We start from the raw sequence: 25,394 nt of genomic DNA, 5'->3' as shown, positions 1-25,394 counted from the left end.
AATAGATAAGAACGTCATCGATAAACACAATAACAAATTTATCTAGATAACCCCTGAATACTCTGTTCATGAGGTCCATGAAAGTAGCTGGAGCATTTGTCACGCTAAAGGGCATGACTACGAACTCGTAGTGTCCGTATCTAGTCTTGAACGCTGTCTTGGGTATATCCCCTTCTTTAACCTTCACCTGATGATAACCTGATCTGAGGTCTATCTTAGAGAACACTGCTGCTCCCTTTAGCTGATCGAACAGGTCATCTATTCTGGGAAGAGGATACCTGTTCTTGATGGCACTACAAGAAAAACCCTCATACACATCAGTGGAACAACAACGGTTTTAAGCAAAAATCGATGTCTTTGAGTATTTTACACCGATTTTTCTAAAAACTGGTGTCTATGAGCGCAGATTTTCGCTCATAGACATCGGTTTTTTAGCTGGTGTCTATGAGCGCCTTTTTTTTTTGTTAATAGACACCGGTTTTAACAGCGGTTTTTAAAATTCGGTGTTAATGAACCAAAAAAAATAATTTAATTTTTTCACCGGCCAAAATTTACAACACTTCCAAAAATTCCCTCCAAACCTAAACCAATATCGTGCCCCTTCTCTCAGCCTAAACCTAAAGCTAAACCTAAACCTCAGCCTCATCTCCCTCTTCCCCTTCCGCCGCCTCGCCCTCGGAGATCTCGCCGTCGCCGTCCCCTTCGTCTGCAAGTCCTGGTACCGCGCCTCCCTCGACCCTAGCTGCTGGCACCGCCTCAACTTCCGCTCCCTCGATTTCACGCCCTGGAGCCCTTTCTCCCACGCCTTTGCGCTCCGCTACCGCCTCCAATCCCCCCTCTCCTTCTCCGCCTTCCTCCGTTTCGCCCTCCACCACTCCCGCGGCGTCATCGACCAACTCGCCTTCCCCCTTTCCTCTGCCGTCTCCATCCATGACCTCGCCTATGCCTCTGTCAAGTGAGTCTACGCCTCCTTCTGGTTTCGTCGCCCTCATCGCTCACTACCTATTCGACGAATTTGCTCATCGATTATTAGCGCAGATGCCTGAGATTGAAGGCGCTGGCTTTGCCGGACAACCTGATGCTGGAGGATGACCTTCGAATCCCGGAGCTGGTGCGGCGGTGGAAGGATCTAGAGCATCTGGAGATGGAGACCAAGCCCTCCTCGTTCCTGGAGGCGGTCGCCGAGATCGGCCGTAACTGCCTGCGGTTCGTCGGGTTGAAGGTGCGCGGGCTACTCGGGCGCGAGGACGCCAAGGCCCTGGCGCGGTGCCTGCCGAAACTGAAGCACCTGGAGTTGAGCAAGTCCTACTTGACCAAGGACGAGCTGTTGGTGGTCATCGGCGGCTGCCGGAAGCTGGAAACGTTGACCGTAAAGGATTGCCTCGGATTCCAGGCGGACGACGAGATTCTGAAGCTGGTGTCGCGCATCGAGCGGTTCGAGCACGAGGGGTCGACGCTCGTATATTCTTACTGTTAGGATCTTTCGTACGGCTAGAGAGGGGGGTGTGAATAGCCGCCCCAAATCTTTCGCGTTTCTTCCTACGATTAGGTTAGTCGCAGCGGAAATACAAGAAAGAAACTAAGGAGAAGAAAAACAAACCTCAACGCAAGGATGTAACGAGGTTCGGAGATTAGGGCTCCTACTCCTCGGCGTGTCCGTAAGGTGGACGAGTCCGGTCAATCCGTCGGTGGATGAGTCCCCGGAGAACCGGCTAATACAATATACTCCTTGTGGGTGGAGAAACCTCGCCACAATAACTTGCAACAACAAGATAGAATACAAGGAATACAAGTAGAAAGATAAGAACAATGTACAAACACTAACTCGCCTTCTCGTCGACTGGGGTCCCGGATGAAGTAGCAACTTCACGGACAGATGCAACAGCAAGCCAGTCGAAGAAAAACACTGTCGGGGAAGCTCACGCGAAGCTTCAGCAGCGGTTGAGCTCAGCAAAGCTCGGAGCACCAGAAGAAGCAGAAGCTTCAGGCAGGAGAGAACTTCCAGAAGGAAGAAGCAGTAGCAGGACGGAGAGCTTTCACCGAAGTCCTGTAGCCCTCATTTATACCTGCGAAGAAAGCGAAGAAAACACAGAAGAAATCTAGCCGTTGCGACGCAACGGCTAGTGCCTGGATCGGTCAGGGGACCGATCAGGACCTATTCTGATCGGTCCCCAGACCGATCAGCTTTCTTCACAGAAAGCTGCCCACCTTCTGTGCGGGTTCTGATCGGTCTGTGGACCGATCAGGCCACAGCTGGATCGGTCCACAGACCGATCCCAACCCTTGCTTTCTCAGCGACATCGTCTCTGATCGGTCCCCAGACCGATCAGGACATGGCCTGATCGGTCTGTGGACCGATCAGCCTGGACCGATCAGTAACCGAACAGAGAGCTTCTGTTCGGTATCTGATCGGTCACCAGACCGATCAGAGCAAACAAGTATCACTGGATCGGTCTGGTGACCGATCCAGAGCTTGGGTTTGGCCCAAACCAAGTCCCAAGACTTCCAAACCAATATCCGGTCAACCTTGACCTATTGGTACTTCATCCCTAGCATCTGGTCACTCCCTTGACCTGCTAGAACTCCCTGTCAAGTGTCCGGTCAATCCCTTTGACCTACTTGGACTTTCCTCAACACCAGATGTCCGATCATCCCTGATCCATCTGGATTTTCCCTTGCCTGGCTTCACTTACCAGGACTTTCACCTGGCTTCACTCACCAGGATTTCCACACTGCCTAACATCCCAGTTAGGACTTTCCCACTGCCTGGCTTCACTCACCAGGACTTTCACCTGGCTTCACTCACCAGGACTTTCCCTTTCACCTAGCTTCACTCACTAGGATTTTCACCGGCTTCACTCAGATTGTCACACCGCCTAGCTTCACTCACTAGGTCTTTCCCTGGCTTCACTCACTGGACTTTCTCCAACCGCCTGGCTTCACTCACCGGACTTTCCGTCCGCCTGGCTTCACTCACCGGACTTTCTCCCGTGCCAAACTCCTGCTTGGACTTTCCCGTGCCAAGTCTCCATACTTGGACTTTCCGCGTGCCAAGCTACCGCTTGACTTTTCCCGTGCCAAGTCTCCGTGCTTGGACTTTTCCATGCAAGTCTCCATACTTGGACTTTTCGCGTGCCAAGCTCCCTGCTTGGACTTTTCCGTTTGCCAAGTCTCCATACTTGGACTTTTCAGGTCAACCAGGTCAACCTTGACCTAGGGTTGCACCAATAATCTCCCAACCATCTATTCTTGTCTCACATCAAGAATACAACTCTTCCACGAGTGTCAAACATCAACATGCAACTCAACTAGGTCAATCTTGACCTAAGGTTGCATCAACAATCTTCCCAAGTCAAACATCAAAATACAACTCAAGTCAAGTCAACTCGAGTCGGGTCAACCAGGTCAACCTTGACCTAAGGTTGCACCAACAATCTCCCCCTTTTTGATGTTTGACAAAACTATAATCAAGTTAGGTTAACCCGATAACCTAACTTAGGTTTTCCAACCATCTTCCAATGTCCAATGTTCTTTCCTTGAACATTCTCCGGACATTCTCCCCTTAGGTTAACCCGATAACCTAACTTGGGTTCTCCAATAGTTCTCCCCCTTTTTGACACACATCAAAAAGAATTCCAATGTTCTTCCTTGAACATTCCTTGACATTCTTCCCCTAGCTTAGGTTAACCCGATAACCTAACTTGGGTTCTCCAATGAACACTCTCCCCTTTTTGACACACATCAAAAAGTAAAAGGAGGATATCAAGGTCAAAAGTTTCTTCCTAATGAAAGTCCCATACCTTTCATTGAAACTCTTAATTTCCCCCTTGATACTAAACTCAACAATCAACTTAGTGATAATCTCATATCACTAATCCTCAAAAGTTTTAAGGAGTAAAAACTCCCCCTAAAAGTCAACTCCCCCTTGACAATTAGGTAAAAACTCCCCCTTAAAGGTCAACTCCCCCTTGACCATTGCACCAACAATATCTTTGAGAGTTCCAAACCTTTAGAAATCCAAAATCACAACTTCCATAACTGAAATTTCAGACAACAGCTGAAATTCAGCAGGTTGGCACGCCCTGATCGGTCCCCGGACCGATCAGAACCCCTCTGGATCGGTCCCCAGACCGATCCAGCCTTTCACCAGATCGCAGTGCTACTGGAACTCACTGGATCGGTCTGCAGACCGATCCACAATACTCTGGATCGGTCCGCAGACCGATCAGAGCTTCCCTGGATCGGGGCAGATTTCTGAAATTTCCTTCCCGAAATTCAGAAACTCCTAGAAAATTCCAGAAAATTCGAAAAATTACGAAACTTTGAGGATACATTCCTCATATCATACACTCTCATGGAAAAATAATTTTCTATGAAAATAGTTTCCATTTTCAAATCTTGATACAAAATTCGAAAACTTTGAAATAGTTCAAAGTTAAGTCAGTTTTGTATCACAATGTTCAATGATGAGTGCTATCACTAGGAAAGCTTCATCAAGGTTTTTCAAATCAATTTCAAAATGATTTTAAACCTTTTAATTTGGGACCACAATCTTAGGGCTATATGCACATGACTTGTACACAAGCTTTCCCTATGATCCCCCATTTCTTGAATTAGGCTCATCTAGGTACAAGAACTATGTACCTTAATCCTAACTCATGATCCTAATATCTCACACACATCTAAGGTGTATCAAATCACATTCAAGTCAATTTGATGTGAGATATGAGTTTAGGTATCTTAGACTAAGGTCTCATGCATTTTCTAAACACAAATTTGATCTTAATATCAAAATGTGTTTTTCATCCTTAAATCAATTTCATTGATTATTAATGCAAGAGATGATGACATGGCATAAATTAATAACATAAATGAAAACATGTGCCAATGTCATGATGTCATGGCATAAAGTTTGAAACTAAACTAACACATGACATATAGATAACCTAAGCATTATCATGACATTTCAAATGATAATAAAATAAATATGATGTCATGGCATGGCATATGGCAACCAATCATGGCAAGTTAGCACAAATAAAATACCTAAATTCCCTATCTAAGTATCCTTAATCACTTAGCTAACTTAAGTCCTAATCCTAGATTGCCCAAAGTGCTCCAAGAAAATGTCAAAACCCAAATTGGCATTTCTTGATCTCTTGTTTGATTTATACCATTTAAAATTCTACACGAGTAGCACTTCTAATTTAAGGCCCGGATTGCCTTGATTACCTAAGAGAATATCAAAATCCCAATTTGATATTTCTCTAGGTTTTTCAAAATTGTGTCAACTTAAAGTGAGATTAATATATTCTCACTTTGGCACACTTTACTCTTCCAAGGAGTGAATGATAAAGATTATTCCATTTCATTTTCACCGGTTCCCAGCACACTTGAATATGCTCATTGAGTATCAATCTCCTCCACGTTGGGTTAACTACCCTTCTTCTTGGAGTTGACACTCTATCACCCATCTATGGGGTAGAGAAAATGCTCCTAGGAACCCAATACCTACTTGAGCTCATTGGGTTCACTAAAAATTCACTAGGGATGACTTCCCTAGCAACCTCCTAATGACCCTCTTAGGCTTTAAAGCCTTGGTCATTTGGGTCTCATCAAGGTCAACTATAGGGGTGACTCCCCTTGTGACCTTGGTAATGGTCTTCCTAGCCCTAGGTCTTGTTCCATAATCAAATGGAACATTATGATATGTGGGCTTGACCATTTGGGGCTTAGGTTTGTGACTCAAACCTTTCTTGTCCTTGGACTTGGGTTTTTGACTCTTAAACCCTAGAGATGGCTTCTCCATGTTTTTAAGAGCCTTTTCTAAATTATCAAGTCTTGACCTCAAGACTTGATTTTCCCTCTCCAATACCTCAAGTTTTAATTTGTCATTTTCTCTTGAGATATTCCTAGGCATGTGTCTAGTCTTCTTGGGATTTCTACCTAGGTTTTCCTTAACTTTAGAAGCGTTAATCCTAGGGTTGGTATTTCTAGTGTTATCCTTACCTAGGCTAACATGTTTAGCTCCTAAGCACATGTATTGGTTCCTAAAGTTAACATGCTTATCATTATTAACAATTGCAACAAAACTACTAGCATGAGTTTTATTAGAATTGCAATAATGAACCTTAGAGATTACCTTAGGGTTTGCCTTAGCTCCCCCTATCGATGTGCCCGGTCTCTTGCCCTTGTGAGGTTGCCTCCCCCTCGGACAATGGCTCCTATAGTGTCCCCTTTGCTTGCATTGGAAGCACACGATGTGCTCCTTGCCTTTGCGTGTTGGGACTCCGGCTTCCTTGACCTTTGGTGCCGGTGGAGTCTTTCTTACCCTCTTTGGACACTTACTCTTGTAATGTCCATGTTTCCTACACTCAAAACACATTATGTGTAATTTGCTTGAAATCACAGTGTTTGAGTTACCTAGAGTTGTGAATGGAGATGAGCTTTCTTCTTCAACCCTTCCGGAGGTGGAAACTTCTTCTTCTTGCTCCGAACTTGAACAAGAGGAATTCTCCTCCTCTTCTTCCTTGGATGTTGAGTAGCCCTCAACTCCCAATTCGCTCCCTCCATGATGTGAGCTACTTGGCTCACTAGGCTCCTCTTCATGGCTTGAAGTGGAGCTCTCCTCATGGTACTTGGCCAAGTTATCCCATAATTCCTTGGCATTGTTGTACTTACCTATCTTACACAAAATATTAGTAGGTAATGAAAATTCAATTGTTTTAGTTACCTCATTGTTGATTGTAGATTGGTGGACTTGTTCCTTCGTCCACTTGTTCTTCTCTAGAGGCTCTCCTTCTTTATCCATTGGAGGAGTAAAACCTTCTTGTACACAAAACCAATTCAACATATTAGTCCTAAGAAAATACATCATCCTTACCTTCCAATATGCGAAGTTGTCGTTGTAGAAGGGTGGAATGGTGATGTCTTCTCCGAATTGATCCATCTCTAGCTTTGCTCCCACGGGTGTGAATCCGACGAAGAGCGGCCTCGCTCTGATACCACTTGTTAGGATCTTTCGTACGGCTAGAGAGGGGGGTGTGAATAGCCGCCCCAAATCTTTCGCGTTTCTTCCTACGATTAGGTTAGTCGCAGCGGAAATACAAGAAAGAAACTAAGGAGAAGAAAAACAAACCTCAACGCAAGGATGTAACGAGGTTCGGAGATTAGGGCTCCTACTCCTCGGCGTGTCCGTAAGGTGGACGAGTCCGGTCAATCCGTCGGTGGATGAGTCCCCGGAGAACCGGCTAATACAATATACTCCTTGTGGGTGGAGAAACCTCGCCACAATAACTTGCAACAACAAGATAGAATACAAGGAATACAAGTAGAAAGATAAGAACAATGTACAAACACTAACTCGCCTTCTCGTCGACTGGGGTCCCGGATGAAGTAGCAACTTCACGGACAGATGCAACAGCAAGCCAGTCGAAGAAAAACACTGTCGGGGAAGCTCACGCGAAGCTTCAGCGGTTGAGCTCAGAAAGCTCGAGCACCGTAAGCGAAGCTTGAGCAGAGAGAACTTCGAAGGAAGAAGCGATGGCGGGCGGAGAGTTTTCACCAAGTCCAGAGCCCTCATTTATACCGCGAAGAAAGCGAAGAAAAACAGAAGAAATCTGGCGTTGCGGCGCGGTAGTGCTGAATCGATCGGGGGACCGATCAGACCTATTCGATCGGTCCCGGACCGATCGGCTTTCTTCACTGCCCACCTTACGTGCGGGTTACGATCGGTCCGTGGACCGATCAAAGACCTGGATCGGTCCACGCACCGATCCCAACCCTTGCTTTCTCAGCGACATCGTCTCTGATCGGTCCCCGACCGATCAGGGCCTGATCGATGCAGACCGATCACCTCTCTTTGCCTCGTTGCTGGCCGATCGGTCACCGATCGATCAAGAACGAACAGAGCTTCGTATCCGATCGGTCACCGGACCGATCGAGCAACAGTCATCCGATCGGTCCGGTGACCGATCCAGAGCTTGGGTTTGGCCCAAACCAAGTCCCAAGACTTCCAAACCAATATCCGGTCAACCTTGACCTATTGGTACTTCATCCCTAGCATCCGTCACTCCCTTGACTGCTAGAACTCCCTGTCAAGTGTCCGGTCAATCCTTTGACCTACTTGGACTTTCCTCAACACCGGATGTCCGATCATCCCGATCCATCCGGATTTTCCTGCCGCTTCACTTACCGGACTTTCACCGGCTTCACTCACCAGATTTCCACACCGCCTAACATCCCAGTTAGGACTCACTGCCCGGCTTCACTCACGGGACTTTCACCGGCTTCACTCACCAGGACTTTCCCTTTCACCTAGCTTCACTCACTAGGATTTTCACCTGGCTTCACTCACCAGGATTTCCACACCGCCTAGCTTCACTCACTAGGTCTTTCCCCTGCCTGGCTTCACTCACCAGGACTTTCTCCAACTGCCTGGCTTCACTCACCAGGACTTTCTCCAACTGCCTGGCTTCACTTACCAGGACTTTCCCTCGTGCCAAACTTCCCGTGCCAAGTCTCCATACTTGGACTTTCCGCGTGCCAAGCTACCTGCTTGGACTTTTCCCCGTGCCAAGTCTCCGTACTTGGACTTTTCCAGTGCCAAGTCTCCATACTTGGACTTTTCGCGTGCCAAGCTCCCTGCTTGGACTTTTCCGTTTGCCAAGTCTCCATACTTGGACTTTTCAGGTCAACCAGGTCAACCTTGACCTAGGGTTGCACCAATAATCTCCCAACCATCTATTCTTGTCTCACATCAAGAATACAACTCTTCCACGAGTGTCAAACATCAACATGCAACTCAACTAGGTCAATCTTGACCTAAGGTTGCATCAACAATCTTCCCAAGTCAAACATCAAAATACAACTCGAGTCAAGTCAACTCGAGTCGGGTCAACCAGGTCAACCTTGACCTAAGGTTGCACCAACACTTACACCTGTTCGAACATTGGCAGTAGGTCCACTTTATAGGTCTCTTTCTTTTTATCTACTTTAGATCCGTAATTCGTAGCCAAGGGGTTTGATGAGATTCATACTGTGAACTACAGAATTATCGAGGGTCACAGTTGGAACTGCACTTGAGTTTCTTTCTGTTCCCTCAGTCCCTAAACACGATCCTATCTTCGCTTTCTCTTTATCTTGTAGTGTGTTTAGAGAAGGAGAAAGAGAGAGAGGATAAGTGAAGTGAAGTGAAGTGAAGTGAAGGGAGGAGGTCATGGGAGCTACGCCGGACACCTCTTTACTCTCTCCCCCGGTTATGTGCACCGATCAGCAGGAGGTCATCCACTTCGACTTCGCTTTCTTGTGATATCACGACTATCTTGTTCTTGCGATTGCCAGGGGATGATATAAAGGATGATCAATTAATGTCAAATAAAGCACGCATTTAATGGCGTTTAATTGGTTTTGAAGGACATCTATTGCAAATGCTCTTTTCGTGAAAACCTCTTCTTCTTTTTTTTCCTGAAACTTGTTTCTTCTTCTCGCTTCAAATCTTTATGGTTCTTGATGGTTTCTTGAGATTATCCTGTTGTTTTGCCTTTCTTTCTTTAATTTCAATGACAAAGAGAATAGCCAGTCTGATGACTTGGTATCGTTCTTAGCATCTTTAGAATTGTGACATCGCTGCGTTTCCTCTATAAAGAAATGCCGTTTTGTTTTGTGTAGGATATTCTCGGACGTTGCTGGGGATGTAACTATTTATGTGGATGGACAATCGTTCCTATTGCACAAGGTATACATTCTTAAACTGGCTCTGCAGATATATCTTGATATTGTTTTTCATAACTTCCTTTTCAATTTTTGCATATTGTTGTCCAAGTTCCCTCTGGTTTCATGAAGTGGAAAAATCTGGAAAATGGTAGTTGAATCCAGGGAGCTAGACCTTTCCAGATTAGAGCTTCATGAGGTACCTGGGGGAGCTGAAGCATTTGAACTCGCCGCTAAGTTCTGTTACGGGACTAACTTCGAGATCACGGCGAGTAATGTTGCCCAACTTCGTTGCATTGCCGAGTATCTGGAAATGACTGAACAATATCAAGAACGCAACCTAATCGTCAGAGCAGAGGCGTTCTTAAACGAGGTTGTGTTTCAAAGCCTCGAAAAGTCCCTGGAAGTTTTATCTTCATCTAATGGTTTGTCTCCCATAGTCGACGAGGTTGGTATAGTGAATCGATGCATAGATGCAATCGCGATCAACGCTAGCAAGGAGCAATTGGTTTCTGGTTTAGCTCACTTAGAATGTGATAGCAGACCAGGAAAATTAATGATGCATTGTCAGGACTGGTGGGTGGAAGACCTTTCTGTGCTAAAAATTGATCTTTATCGACGAGTTATCGCTGCAATGAGGAGAGCTGGTGACTACGTATATTCTTGATGTTTATTTGTTCCCATTCTATAACCTCTGCTGGTTCTTAGGCAGTATTTTGTTACTTTCTCCTATAAACATGATGTCTTGAGTTTGTGAGTCAGTGATTATATGCAGCCTTAGCATTTCTTTATCTATGATCATATTTTTTCTCAGGTTTGTTGATAAGTCTGTGCATATGTTTGATCAACGTAACCTAACTTCTGGTGGTGTTGGTGCACCAGTACACAAACTTGATGGTCACAAGGTTGCTGTTCTCTATGTTTAGGCATGCTATATTACTATATTATTAGCATTGGAATACTTCTGTTAACTGCTACTATAACTTACTGTCCTTTTGACTTTATTCCAGTGGTTTCTTGACAAAGCATCAATTTTTAGAAGAGCTGCTGAGGATGGCTTCCTCAATATATGGGATTATGAAGGTATTTGTTTATCTATAATGAAGGTTTTGGAAAGGAATTTTCCCATATATTTTTTTGAAGCGAGTCTTTAAAGACAATAGAGGACCACACTCGTCTTCTGTCCATGTGATGATGCCATTCATGCTCAACACTAAAGGCATTTTTTTTTGGTGAAATAAGCATCACTGCAATCTTCCATCGCCTCTATTGTCGGGGTTGTTAATTTTAATATAATTAACATTTATCATGTTAATCGTGATGTGTTTGTCTTAATTATTTGCGCTTAACTATATGGATCTTATCTTTCCATTGAGCTATATGCAATATTTTATCACTAGGAATATTGAAATTAATTGATATTAGCTCTGAGTGTACAACCTACATTAACTTTTTTGGATTTTTCAGGTTAAATTATTTATATCCTATCAAAAAAAATTATGAGGAGATAAATAAACAAATTTTACATTCCAACTTTTGCCAAAATATATACTGACAATTTTATTTCCACAAATGGAATTAGGGCAGTATATTTCACTATATGCCCACATCAGGCTACATCAAAAGTTCATAAGTACTTGTTTGTGTTCTTGATTCAATGGGGGTTTTAATGCATTAGTGAATACAGTTTTTTTCCATTAGATATTGTCCTTTTTGATACTTTGGCTTTCATATGCCTTCTCTACACCTGTCAACATCCACACTTCCAATCAAAACTTGACACTCTTAATTTGATAGCATGTAAACGTTTACAAAAAGCATTAGATGTTTTGTTTCACAAGAGTGAAAACTAGTTGCTTCTACTTAATATGTACATGGTTTATGCATATGGCTTAGGTGAAAAGGAGAAAAGAACCCACACAAATTGGGACGAATTTAGCTCTGACATAGCATGTACAGTAGCTTAGGGATGACCTTAAGCAATTCACACAACATAAAACACATGAATTAAACAACCCATATTAATTGACCTACATCCCATTAAAGAAAATTTATATGTTGACTTAAGCAATCCTTATGCAACCATTAATGAGTGTAGCATTCTCTCATTTCATAAGCTTATATGGTTGCTTTATTTGCCTAAAATAAGTTACAAACTGGATGTTATTCTTTTGTTACAAACCAGATACTATTGGAGACTAAATGATTGCCTAAGAAGAAAGGAATTAGAGATTAGGAGCTGTAGTGAGTAGAGTGGCTGGATAAGCTATCTTAAATGGTAACCTTAGGATTAAAGTATTGATTACATTTTTTTAACCTGCTCAACTTCCTCTAAATATCTAACACATTGATACTCAAATTTAACCTAACCTATTAAGATAAATGGGTAATCAAACCTAAAGGGTACCCATTACCATATTTAGCTATACCAATGAATTTCAAGTTCAACTAAAAGTAAGAGTGAGTGTCAATATGCCTGTGGGTACCTCAAGAATAGGGAACTCTTTGTTTTTATGATTTAACCCCTCTTCATTATTTTACTCACCTCTTTTGTTTTTACCTATATTCATGTTTTTCATTAATCAGATAGAGACCCCTAACTACATTATTTAGGCTACAAGCTCGACCTCTACCACATGGCTATAGGGAGGAAATGATCATGTTGATCCCTAATCTTATCCCTAGCCGATCATTAAACATTAAATGTGTGGGAATTTACTAGAATCTACTCCTACATGAAGCAAATGAATAAAAACTACAAGTAAAGTTTACCTACCCTGTTATGACTTCAGAAGAACATGCTGAATTTTCCATGTATGCTGGCCTTTAATATAGAGGGCTACAAGAGGATTATATCTTAGGTCAAGACACTCCAAATCCATCATAAACCAAAGGGAAAATAGTTTCTACTTACTAGAGGATTGAATGGACCCAAAAGGAAGCTCTAACTTGCTGTTTTGGGTGCTGAACTAAAGAAATCACATTGCCGTTCTTCTGGTTGGTAGCAGAAATCACAGAAAATAGGGGCTTAGTGCAGGATATTTAGGATACCAAGATGGCATCAGAGGTAGTACAATAAATAGTATATCTCTTCATCAGAGGTAGCTTTGTTCTTCTATGCTTCACTAGATTTGTTGTGTAGTCATATTTCTTTGTTCAACCATTATCATGCCTAGTAAGTTGTTGTATGATGCTGTTGGTTCTTATCAGTCTGTACACTTGAATTAGAAGGAGCAAATTATCTATGTTATATTCTAAGCAGCATATACTAAGTGTCATATATGAAAGTTTTAGATTCTATGTTATATTCGTTATCTTGCACAGCAGCTTTTAAAAACTCAGTATTATATTTTATTTGATACATGTACACATTTGTTTTAGTTATTTGACATATGGTGGATTTATGTGTTTTTACAGTTTACAAATCTCAAGTACTCCAGAGTTGAAATTGATGAAGTGCGGTTCGAGTGGGCTGAATGCATGCTAGATTACATTTGAAGTGCAGTTCTACCTTGATGTGTTAAAAGAATGTTCTACCTTGATTTTGATATCTATTAGCTAGCTTTTGATGTAAAAAGAATGTTTGGGTATTTTATGGATATTGTTGTAAGAAGATTATTTATATAATTTGTAAATATTTGTGTATTTTATGAATATTATTGAATGAAGAATATTTGTATAATTTGTGAATATTTGTGTATTTTTTTTTGTTATTGTCGGTTTTTCATTGTTTCGGAAATCAAATTTGTGCTGTTAAAAAATATACATATTACATCGGTTTTCCACCGCTGCAAAACCGGTGTTATTAACTAATATTACATCGGTCATTTACCGCTGCCAAAACTGGTGTTATTAACATACAATATTACATCGGTTTTACACCGTTGATGAAACGATGTCGTTAAGTGATACTACACCGGTTAATAACCGATTCGAAGACCGGTGTCGTTAAGTGATACGACACCGGTTTTAACCCGATGCCTAAAATGGCAGACTTTTAACATCGGCTTCATAGACATCGGTCGAAAATGAAATAGACACCGGTGGAAAACCGATGTCTATGAAGGTTTTTGTTGTAGTGTGGTGACTTGGTTCAGTGCCCTGTAGTCTATGCACAAGCACATGCTCCCGTCCTTCTTCTTCACGAACAATACAGGCGCTCCCCATGGTGAGTGACTAGGATGTATGAAGCTCTTGTCAAGCAGCTCCTGTAATTGCCCATGAAGTTCCTTCAGTTCTGCTGGAGCCATGCGGTAGGGCGTTTTGGAGATAGGATTTGTACCGGGAATGAGTTCTATCTCAAATTCAATCTCCCTGTCTGGTGCTAGTCCTGGTAACTCCTTAGGGAAGACTACTGGGTAGTCACATACGACTCGGACCTCTGCTAGCTGCTGGTCCTTGTCCTGACTGACATTGACTACATGTGCTAAAAATCCCGTACATCCTGAATCCATTAACCTCTGTGCTTTTAGAGCTGAGAGAAACTTCTTGGCCTTTCTCTTTGGTTCCCCGATGTACTTGAACTGTACTTCTGCCTTCGGTTGGAATACGACTTTCTGTTTACGGCACTCTATAGAGGCACCGTATCTGATTAGGAAGTCCATTCCAAAAATTATATCGTAATCAGTCATATTTAGCACTATCAGATCACAAAAGAGTTCTATGTCTGCTATAATGACTGGCACCGCTCTGAGCCAGTGCGTGGATGCCATAATTTCTCCTGAAGGTAAGGTCATCAGAAACTGACTACTGAGTACCTCTGGGGGTATCACTAACTTCTCGGCAAATGCCCTGGATATATAAGAATGGGTTGCCCCAGTATCGAATAAGACAGTTGTACTTTGCTGTAAAATACTGATCTGACCTGAAACAACTGTCGAGGCATTTGCTATGTCCTCTCTGGTGAGTGAGTAGATCCTCGCATTGGTCGTAGCTGGAGGGGCTTTTAATCTGCCCTGGCTGATGTGTGGACCATCTAAAGCGGCCTGCATCTGATGTAGCTGTGCTGGCTGGCCTCCGTACTGAATCGGCTGTGGTTGAGGAAGACTAGTCTTGTTTGGACACTGCTTAGCCATATGCCCTTCCTGCCCACACTCAAAGCATCCTCGGGTGCCCTTACGACAAACTCCAGGGTGAAATTTCCCGCAAGTAGCACATTTGGGATAGCTAGGCTGTTTACTAGCTGGTCCTCCTTTCGGGTAACTCCCTGGTTTTCGCTTGTTGCTGGAGTTCCCTTTCCAGTTAGAGCTGTGGCCCTGTTGTTTCTGAGTACCTGAGCCTCCTTGCCCTTTGGACTCTGAGAGGACTTGCTTCTGCTGCTTAATATTGTTCTGATAGTGCTCAGTGGTCAGAGCACTGCTGACTAGTTCTTCGGTGGTTTGCGGCCTATGGACGCCACCAGCCACGTTCATTGCTATTTCCGGCCTCAGCATCTTGAGCATCAACCGGACTCGTTCTTTTTCTGTGCTGACTAGCTCAGGGATAGACGAGCCAATCTGTTGAATTTCTTCACGGCTTCCTCCACTGAAAGGTTACCCTGGCGAAACTCAGTGAACTTGTCGTAGTGGCGGTTTGTGACCCGCATGTGAAAGAACTCCTCGAAGAATTCTTTCTCGAAGTCAGCCCATGTCATCTGATTCACTGGGCGCTTCGCTCTAATTCTCTCCCACCACATACGTGCATCTCCTGTCAAGCAGAAGGAGGCGCACTTCACTTTTCCTATTCTGGCCAGTCCAGAAGCTCCATCGTACTCTCCAGTGTTTCGAACCAGGCTTGAGCATCCCATGGTTCACTGGTGCCTGAGAAGTTCTCGGGCTTGACTCTCTGCCACTGGATTAGGTAGGCTTCTCTCTTTGCCTCTAATGCCAGGGTTACTGGTGCTGTAGGCTGGACTGGTGGAACCTCTATAACCACTGGGGTTGCTATGTTGGGTTCTGGGGTGACAGTGGGAGTATTCTGCTGGTTAGCCTTTAGGGTGGCTATCTCCTGTTGCTATTCGGCTAGCTGTTGCTGTAACTGAGCCACTAATGTTGTAAGGTCTGGGAGAGGCACTGAACTGCCTGCCTCATGCTGGGGCTCAGTAGCTGGTTCCCTTCTAGCTGGGCGTCCTCGTGCCATTTCTAAAGACATAGAGGACATACATAACTAATCTAATCATGGTTACATAAATACTGCTATCTTGTTAAACATTATCATATACTAACATGCTTCAGTTAACATAAGTTATAACAAGAAAGCAGGAACATAAAAAAAAAAATGAGAGGTATTCTTACTTGGAAGCTGTAGGTTCAATGCTGATGTGTGTGTAGGAAGTATGGAACTTTTGCTCTGATACCACTCTGTAATGACCCGCCTTCTACTGGCTAGGCTGTAAGGCTGGACCGTTACAATATGCTGTGCTAAGCTATATCCATGACCATCACTAGTCTAGATGCGGAAAGCTGTACCAATTTAAAACTTTGCCAAGCTCATAAAAATTCTTGGTCCTACATGTGCTAAGGGATGCAATCTAAGGTATACATGGCATATCCTACATCCCCTATGGTCAAGGAACTGAATTACAAGGTCACTTGGTCAAAACCCAGCTTCCCAATCAATCCAGGTTGAACTCAATAGATTGCAAGCTGTTGGATCGATCCATGGATTGATTCAGGCTGCTACTGTGCTCGGGGTAATATTCTGGATCGATCGGCTGATCGATCCATACCGGCCAATCGATACAGTGATCGATTCCAGAGTTCTCTGTTCGCGGGAGCGATTTCCCGATCGATCGAAGGATCGATCCCCGAACTCACTATTTGCGACAGAATACGACTGGATCGATTGGCTGATCGATCCAGAAGCTTACTGTTCGCGGAACCAGGCTCCCAATCAATCCGCTGATCGATTGAGGGCCCCCAATCGATCCGCTGATCGATTGGGGTTTCTGATTTCGCAGCAAACTCTGATTTCAGCACTATTTCGTGCCAAACACACCTACAAGAGTTTTATACTAGCTGGAAACATACTAATAGCAAACAACTAGCATCCTAAACATGGTCACTAACAATCTGGGAAGATTTTCTATAATTCCATGCATTTAGATAACTAAATAAGCAAAGAGTAACATGATATGAAACACCAAGTTCTTAAATGTTCTAGTTCTTCCAAGGTCTTTATTCTAGGTTCCATCCACACACATCTTCACCATTGCATTGACCTCCAGCCTCCGTTAGTCCATCTTCCCTTTACCTTTATCTGCAGTATAAGGAAAAAATAGTATCTGTAAGCTTGAGAGCTTAGTAAGAAACCATCTACCTCACAAAAACATGTATACGATGAAATCATGCTTTTAAAACATGCTATTTGATATATATGTATACTGAACATGTAAGGGCATGGCATAGTATCATACAACATGGAAACCAAAACTAATCATAGAACTATCATATGTATCAATAATGAAAACTACACTGATACAACAAGCTGAGCTAAGCTAATGCTAGACAAATGCTGAAGCTATACTGAATTCACATAACTATCTTGTGAGAGTTTGCAAACTATAAATATATAATAGATGAAAATACTAAACATGCTGCTGATGGGCCCGGCAACTGTACTTGCTGTGCGCGCATCCCTAACTAAACCCGGGGTTGCAAATTCCGAATTTAGTAGGGTTTACTAGGTTAGCTGAACCTAGGGACCGACTATGGGAGCCCAACCTAATGGATATCTAATCCAGTACAGTGCCACTGATAAAATAAAATACGGATTATAGCTAAATTCTTCTTATATTGCTATTTCTAGGTTATCTGAACCTAGAGCTAGGTTATCTGAACCTAGAGGCGACTGTGGGAGCCCACCCATTGGACCGTAATCCCATATAAGATGTAGTAAAACTGCATCTACTAAGTAAATGCTTCTATCGCATTTAGCTAAGCTATTAAAATGCCTAAGTCGCATTTTAATCGTGCTAATAATTTAATCGAACACTTGGTATGCACTAATTCGCATCCCTTGTGCCAAAAATCTACATACTACTAAACTGAAGCATAAAATTCATACGGAAGCTACTTATACTGCAGGTGAGGGGTTTCTTACCTTCTGCTCTAATTTTCTTACAACTCTAATCGCTAGATTTCCGGAGGAGATGATCCTTTCGACGATCCTCTTGCGTCCACGCGCTCTTCTCGCAGAGAGAACGTCCTCGTGTCCGAAGTTGTCGCCGGAAAGTGCTCTTGGAACCCTTGGGATGGAACCCTAGCCCTTGGGGCTTGGTGAGCCGAGAGAAAGAAGAGGAGAAGGGGGCGGCGTGACTAAGGTGAGGAAAAGAGGTAAGTCACGGTAAAATAACAATTCCTGACTTAAATTCCCTATTTATATTAAGTGGGTAATTCGGTCCAACGCAATTATAAATATAATTGTTCCCCTTTCTTTTCAGCACGGCCCTGCTGGGTTCACTTGGTTACTAGAGTCCACTATAAGTCGTAGGACCCAATAGGTCTCGGGTTCAAAACCCGCGTAGGCTATTTTACGACTCCATTTATTTTTGCTACTTCTGCTACTCTAAAAATTCCATAAAAATATTCTAAAATTCTAGAAAATTCATAGAATATTTCTAAAATAATTTTGAGAATTTTTGGGCATTACACAAGTATCCGGTCAATCCCTTTGACCTACTTGGACTTTCTAACACCAGATGTCTGATCAAACTTGATCCATCTGGATTTCCTGTGCCTGACTTCACTCACCAGGACTTTCCTTCTGCCTATCTTCACTCACTAGGACTTCTCATTACCTGGCTTCACTCATCAGGACTTTCCATACTGCCTAGCTTCACTCACTAGGTCTCTCACTTGGCTTCACTCACCAGGATTTTCCATACTGCCTGGCTTCACTCACCAGGTCTTTCACCTGACTTCACTCACCAGGATTTCCAACTGCCTAGCTTCACTCACTAGGACTTTCACCTAGCTTCACTCACCAGGTCTTTCAACTGCCTAACCTCCCAGTTAGGACTTTCACCTGGCTTCACTCACCAAGATTTTCCAATCAAGTATCCAGTCAACCTTGACCTACTTGACTCTCCTTCACAATCTCACCACATGAACAATTGCACCTGCAATTTCCATGTTTTGTCTCCATGTATTGCCAAACATCGAAACCCAAATATCAAGACTCAAGCTTGACCCGATTCAAGCTCAGTCAACCAGGTCAACCTTGACCTAGGGAATATTGCACCAACAAGTACAACAACTTGTTGGTTGCTACTCGGAAAACCTAATGCTTCCACTGTACAAAAATTTTGTACAAAGGTCTGAACCTTTTCCTAGCTACCATGTGTTCTTTTAAATTAAACTTGGATCGCCTGCGGAACTTAACACGTTTGATCCAAAGTTAAATTTATTTGTTCTTTTAGGTTTAGACTTGGATCTCCTGCGGAACTTAACACGTTTGATCCAAATCACCTAGGTTATTAATTTCAATAAATATTAATTTCCAAAATTGGCTTCCAGGACTGCATGGCGAGGCACATGGCCTTCTTGGATTTGGGAACAGCCACCACCGCCTAGACAAAGCCTTTTAAGGAAAGCTAATATTTAATTTTATTAAATAACTTTAGGTCAACTGAAAAGAACAATCAAATCACAAGGAAAAGAAAAAAACAAAAGAACACAACATCGAAAACAAATTCGAAATACTAGAATCGCATGTCTCTTGTATTTGGTATTTTTACAAAGAAGTAAAACTAGTATGATGCGGAAATTAAATACTAGTATACCTTTTCTTTTGGAAGGAAAAACCTCTAGGTCTTCTACCGTATTCCTCTTCTAACCTCGGACATTGTGTGGGCAACGATCTTCCGAGATGAGAAACCACCAAAGCACCTTCTTCTCCTTTCTTCAAGTTTCGGCCAAGCACAATCCTTCCAAAAGATGAAGATCTTTTTCCACCAACCAAGCTCCAAGGGATGTAAGCTTTCTCTCCTTCTTTTCCAAGCTAGAATCCGGCCACCACTTAATCTCCAAAGAAGATGTGAGGTTCGGCCACAAAGGATGGAGAGAAGAGAAGAAGAGGAAGAGGCCGGCCACACCAAGGAAGAAAAGAGGGAGAAAATAATAGAGGTTGTTCACCATGAAGCCTCCTCTACCCCCTCTTTTTTAATCCTTGGTCTTGGCAAATAAGAAAAATTTAATAAAAACTTCCTTAATTCTTTTGCCATTGAAAAAGAAAATTTATTTAATTAAAAATAATTTTCTCTTCTCCAATTTATTTGGCCGGCCACTCTTCTCCCCAAATCATGGAAAGTTTTAATTAAAACAAAAATTAAAACTTCCTAATTTGTTTCCAGAAATTTATAAAAATTTCTCCAATAATTTTAATCCCTTCATGATTGGTTAATAAAAAGGAAATTTTATAAATTAAAATCTTTCTTTTAAACATGCGGATAAAAAGAAAGTTATCTCTAAAAATTAAAATCTCTTTTAATCTACAAATAAGGAAAGATATCAAATCTTTTGTTAATCTCTTGTAGAAACTTATAAAAGAGAATATTTAATTTTTAAACTCTCTTTTAAATCATGAACATGGTTAAAAAGGAAAGTTTTCTTAAAATTTAAAATCCACCTTTTAATCAACAAATAAGGAAAATTTTCAAATTTTAAACTCTCTTTTAAACATGTAGATGATTTACAAATAAGGAAAGTTTTTACCAAAAATTAAAACCATCCTTTTAATCTACAAATAAGGAAAGAGATTAATCTCTTCTCTTAATTTTTTGTAGAAAGCTATAAAAGGAAATTTTTAATTTTTTAAACTCTCTTTTAAAAACTTGATATCCACATAAGAAATCATTTTAATAAAAATCCTTTTTAATATTCTAGTGGCCGGCCACCTAAGCTTGGGACTCAAGCTTTGGCCGGCCACCAACTTGGCTCATCCACTTGGTCTTGGCCGGCCCTAGCTTGGGTTCCAAGATAGCTTGGCCGGCCCCATTGGATGGGTAAGAAAGTGGGTATGTGGTGGATATAAATCTCTCTATACAAGAGGCTACGATAGGGACCGAGAGGAGGAATTGGTTTTGGTCTCCCGATAAAATAAGCATCCCGTGTTCGCCCCGAACACACAACTTAATTTTATCAATAATAATTCATTCCACTAGAGAACTATTATTGAACTACCGCATCAATCCCAAATTACATTTTGGGCTCCTTCTTATTATGAGTGTGTTAGTCTCCCTATGTTTAAGATGTCGAATGTCCACTAATTAAGTGAGTTGCTGACAACTCATTTAATTAATATCTTAGTCCAAGAGTAGTACCACTCAACCTTATCATCATGTCGGACTAAGTCCACCTGCAGGGTTTAACATGACAATCCTTATGAGCTCCTCTTGGGGACATTCTCAACCTAGATTACTAGGACACAGTTTCATTCTATAATCAACAACACACAGTATAAGTGATATCATTTCCCAACTTATCGGACTTATTGATTTATCGAACTAAATCTCACCCATTGATAAATTAAAGAAATAAATATCAAATATATGTGTTTGTTATTATATTAGGATTAAGAGCACACACTTCCATAATAACTGAGGTCTTTGTTCCTTTATAAAGTCAATATAAAAGAAACGACCTCTAATGGTCCTACTCAATACACTCTAAGTGTACTAGTGTAATTATATAGTTAAGATAAACTAATACCTAATTACACTGCGACCTTCCAATGGTTTGTTCCTTTCTATCTTGGTCATGAGCTACTGTTTATAATTTATAAGGTATTGATAACATGATCCTCTGTGTGTGACACCACACACCATGTTATCTACAATATACATTAATTGAACAACTACATTTATCATAAATGTAGACATTTGACCAATGTGATTCTTATTTCTAGATAAATGTTTATACCAAAAGCTAGGCTTTTAGTATACATCCTAACAATCTCCCACTTATACTAAAAGACTAAGCTGCCATATCTGTTGTCATGCATCTGATTCCCAACCCTTCAACATGCCCATCAAAAGCTCTTGCCTTAAGGGCCTTAGTGAAAAGATCTATAGGTCATCATCTGATGCAATCTAGGCAGCAACAACTTCTCCTCGTTTATACGATTTCTCGTATTGGGTGGTACTTGCGCTCTATTGTGTTTACTTGCCTTATAGACTCATGGTTTCTTCGAGTTTGCTACTGCATCACTATTATTACAATAAATTGTAATAATCTTTGGACAAACCAGAAATCATATCTAAGTCTATCTTGAGGTTATTGAGTCATTCAGCTTTTATGACTACCTCAGAGGTTTGCCATATACTCAGCTTCTATGGTGGAGTCCAGAAAAACACCTATGCTTATCACTCTTCCATAGTTATGACTTTACCTCCTAAAGTAAACACAAAACCCCGAGGTTAACTTACTATTGTCCCTATCTAACTGGAAGTCAAAATCCGTGCAACCCACAGGGACCAAATTAACTGCCTTGTAAGCTAGCATATAATCTCTAATGCCTCTAAGGTACTTCAATATATGCTTTACTGCAATCCAATGTCCTTGTCCAGGGTTACTTTGATATCTGCTAACTATGCCCTTGGCAAAACATATTTCTGATCTCGTGCATAACATACATTAGGCTTCCGACAACCGAAGCATAAAGAACTGCCTTTATTTCCTCTCTCCTTTGATGTCTACGGAGACATTTCTTTAGATAAAGTTACTCCATGCTAAAAAGGTAAGAAACCTTTCTTGGAGTTTTGTATGCTTAAAACGAGCAAGGATTTTTTCGATATATGAAGCTTGGGATAAGTAAAATATTCTTTTCTTGCGATCCCTTATTACTTTGATCCTAAGAATATATACATTTTCCCAAGTCCTTTATATCGAATTGTTTGGACAACCATACCCTTACTTCTGACAACATTTTGATATTGTTTCCAACTACCAAAAATGTTATCTACATATAGTACAAGAAATACCACTACGTTTTCATCACACTTTTTGTATACACAAGACTTATCCAGTTACTAAATAAATCCATAGGTCTGGATTATTTTGATAAGCCGGATGTTCCAAGACCTTGAAGCTTTGCCTCAGTTCATAGACTGATTGAGTTTGCACACAAGATGCTCTTTGCCCTTTGCAATGAACTCTTCTGGTTACTTTATATGGATGCTTTCTTCAAGACTTCCATTTAAGGAATGTTGTCTTGACATCCACTTGCCAAATAGATAAAAGAATCCAGATAAACTTAAGCATGGCTACCAGTGAAAAAGTTTCCTTTTTCATCAAGCCTTGCTTTGAAAGTTTCCACCTTCCTGTCTATCCATCTTTTCCTTTTTTAGACCTATTTTTATCCAATGGCTTTTACACCATCTGGTGGTTCTACAAGCTTCTAGATTTTATTAGAATACATATATTCTAATTCATTGCTCTTTGCCAAGATACTGCATCTTTATCTTGGAGTGCTTCATCATATGTCCGGGATCAGACTCATGTTCATTTGGGATCAAGCCCAAAAACTCTCCCAAAACATGAATCTTTTAGGTTTGCTTGACAACCCTCCCACTACGATGAGCCACTGTCTGTGTATCATTTATGATACGTGTTGCAGTTTCTTGTGATATTTCATCTTGTACAGTTGGTACTAGATTAGACATGTCCTTTATAATTTCTTTAAGAACAAATTTACTTATGGGCTTGTGGTTTATTACATAGTCCTTTTCTAAAAATCGGTCATTGATTCTAACAATGACCTTCTGATTTTTTAAGACTATAAACCTACTTTCGTTTCTTTAGGATAACTCACAAACAAGTGAACTCCTGCCCAACTTATCAGTGTCTCTCATGTGCTAGACCACCCAAATCCGAATATGCTTCAGACTAGGCTTACGCCTATTCTGCAATTCTATGGGAGTAGAGAGTTCTGACTTTAGAAGGTATTATGTTCACTTCTGTTTCTAGTGTATATCCTTAAAATGAATTTGGTAATTAATTCATCATCAATCTACTTATTTCCATAAGAGTCTTATACCTTCTTTCTACTACACCATTCTGTTGGGGTGTACTAGGTGCAGTTAGTTGGGATTGAGTCCCGACTTCTGATAAGTGACTCCTAAATTGTGCCAAGAGGTACTTGCCACTACGATCTTACCATAGTGACTTGATACTTTTACTTTAACATTTCTCCGCATCAACCTTGTACTCTTTGAACTAATCAAAGCACTTAGTCTTGTGGCACATCAAGTAAATGTATTTGTATCTTGAATAGTTGTCTATAAAATAGACGAAATATTCGACACTAACTCTTGCCTGGATAGTCATAGGATCACACAAATCAGAATGAACCAATCCTAACATATCTTTGACTCCATACCCCTTAGACTTAAAAGCTTCTTGGCTATTTTTCCTTCCAAGTAAGACTCGCAGGTTGGAAAATTTTCCTCTACCAATGAACCCAAGAGTTCATCGATCATTATCCTTTGAATCCTACTCAAGTTAATATAACCTAGCCTTAGATGCCAAAGATATGTTTGGTTCATTTTGAAGGTTGTTTCTCTTATAATTAGAAGATGTGTTACTAATTTCCATTTGTTGCATCGTGGGAGTTATTGGATTTATAAATTGTCAACCAACGTACCAGAACATATAACTTTCCTCTTTTTCTTGATAACAACTTTGTTATTAAAAGAAGTAGAATATCAAGTTCTTTAGAAACTGAAAACTAGTTCTTTCTAAACTTAGTACGTAAAGATAATTTCTGAAAATCCATATTTTATTCCTATTAGAGAATAAACTTCTCCCACTGCAACAGCTGCTATTTTTGCAGCAGTGCCCATGTAGTTGGTGGTTTTCCCTTCATATAGTTATCGGATTTCCTGGAACCCTTGCAGTGAACTGCAGACATGATCAGTGGTTCCTGTATCTACACACCAGGTACCGGTAGACAACACCACTAAACATGTAACTACTAATGAATAAAAACACCTTAATTGTTCTCAGTTCTGAGAAGACAGTCTACCTTAATGTCCAAGTCCTATTTCCAATCATTACAATTGGGACTACTAAGTCTTTTCTATAGTATAACAACTAGGGAATTGATAAACATTTTAAATCCTAAGAATCACAAAAATATTTGGTTAAGACCAACACTTTTAAAATCCCCGTGAATTTTGTATGCCACGATAGTGTGGACGTATACAAAATCAAAAGGAGATTTTGTTCATTAATTTTATTATCTTGTCATCTTAACTTTATGACAAATAAAATTAATAGTTGGTCTATCTTAGATCAAATATTTTGGTCAAAACTTTGAATTTAAAATAACATTGATTCCTCAAACAATATTATTTAAATTCACCAACACCTCAAACACCGTGAATTTTGCATGCCACGATAGTGTGGACGTATACAAAATTAAACATTTGTAAAAGGAGGGGTTTACCCATTAATTATCTTGTCAATAAATCTTTATGACAAATAAAATTACCTCAAACACCGTGAATTTTGTATGCCACGATAGTGTGGACGTATACAAAATCAAACATTTGTAAGAGGGGTTTTTAATTTTATTATCTTGTCAACCTATTTATTTGACAAATTAATAGTTGGTTTTCTTCGGTCACACAAATAATAGCAGTGACTCCGATGGGGAGGATACTATTAGACGTGCCTAAGTGTATACCATTACTTGACACTAAGTCC

Source organism: Zingiber officinale, chromosome 4A (genome assembly GCF_018446385.1).
Source record: "Zingiber officinale cultivar Zhangliang chromosome 4A, Zo_v1.1, whole genome shotgun sequence".
In the NCBI taxonomy this organism is placed as follows: Eukaryota; Viridiplantae; Streptophyta; class Magnoliopsida; order Zingiberales; family Zingiberaceae; genus Zingiber; species Zingiber officinale.
The sequence above is the reverse complement of the archived record's forward strand: the minus strand, read 5'-3'. Positions refer to the sequence as shown.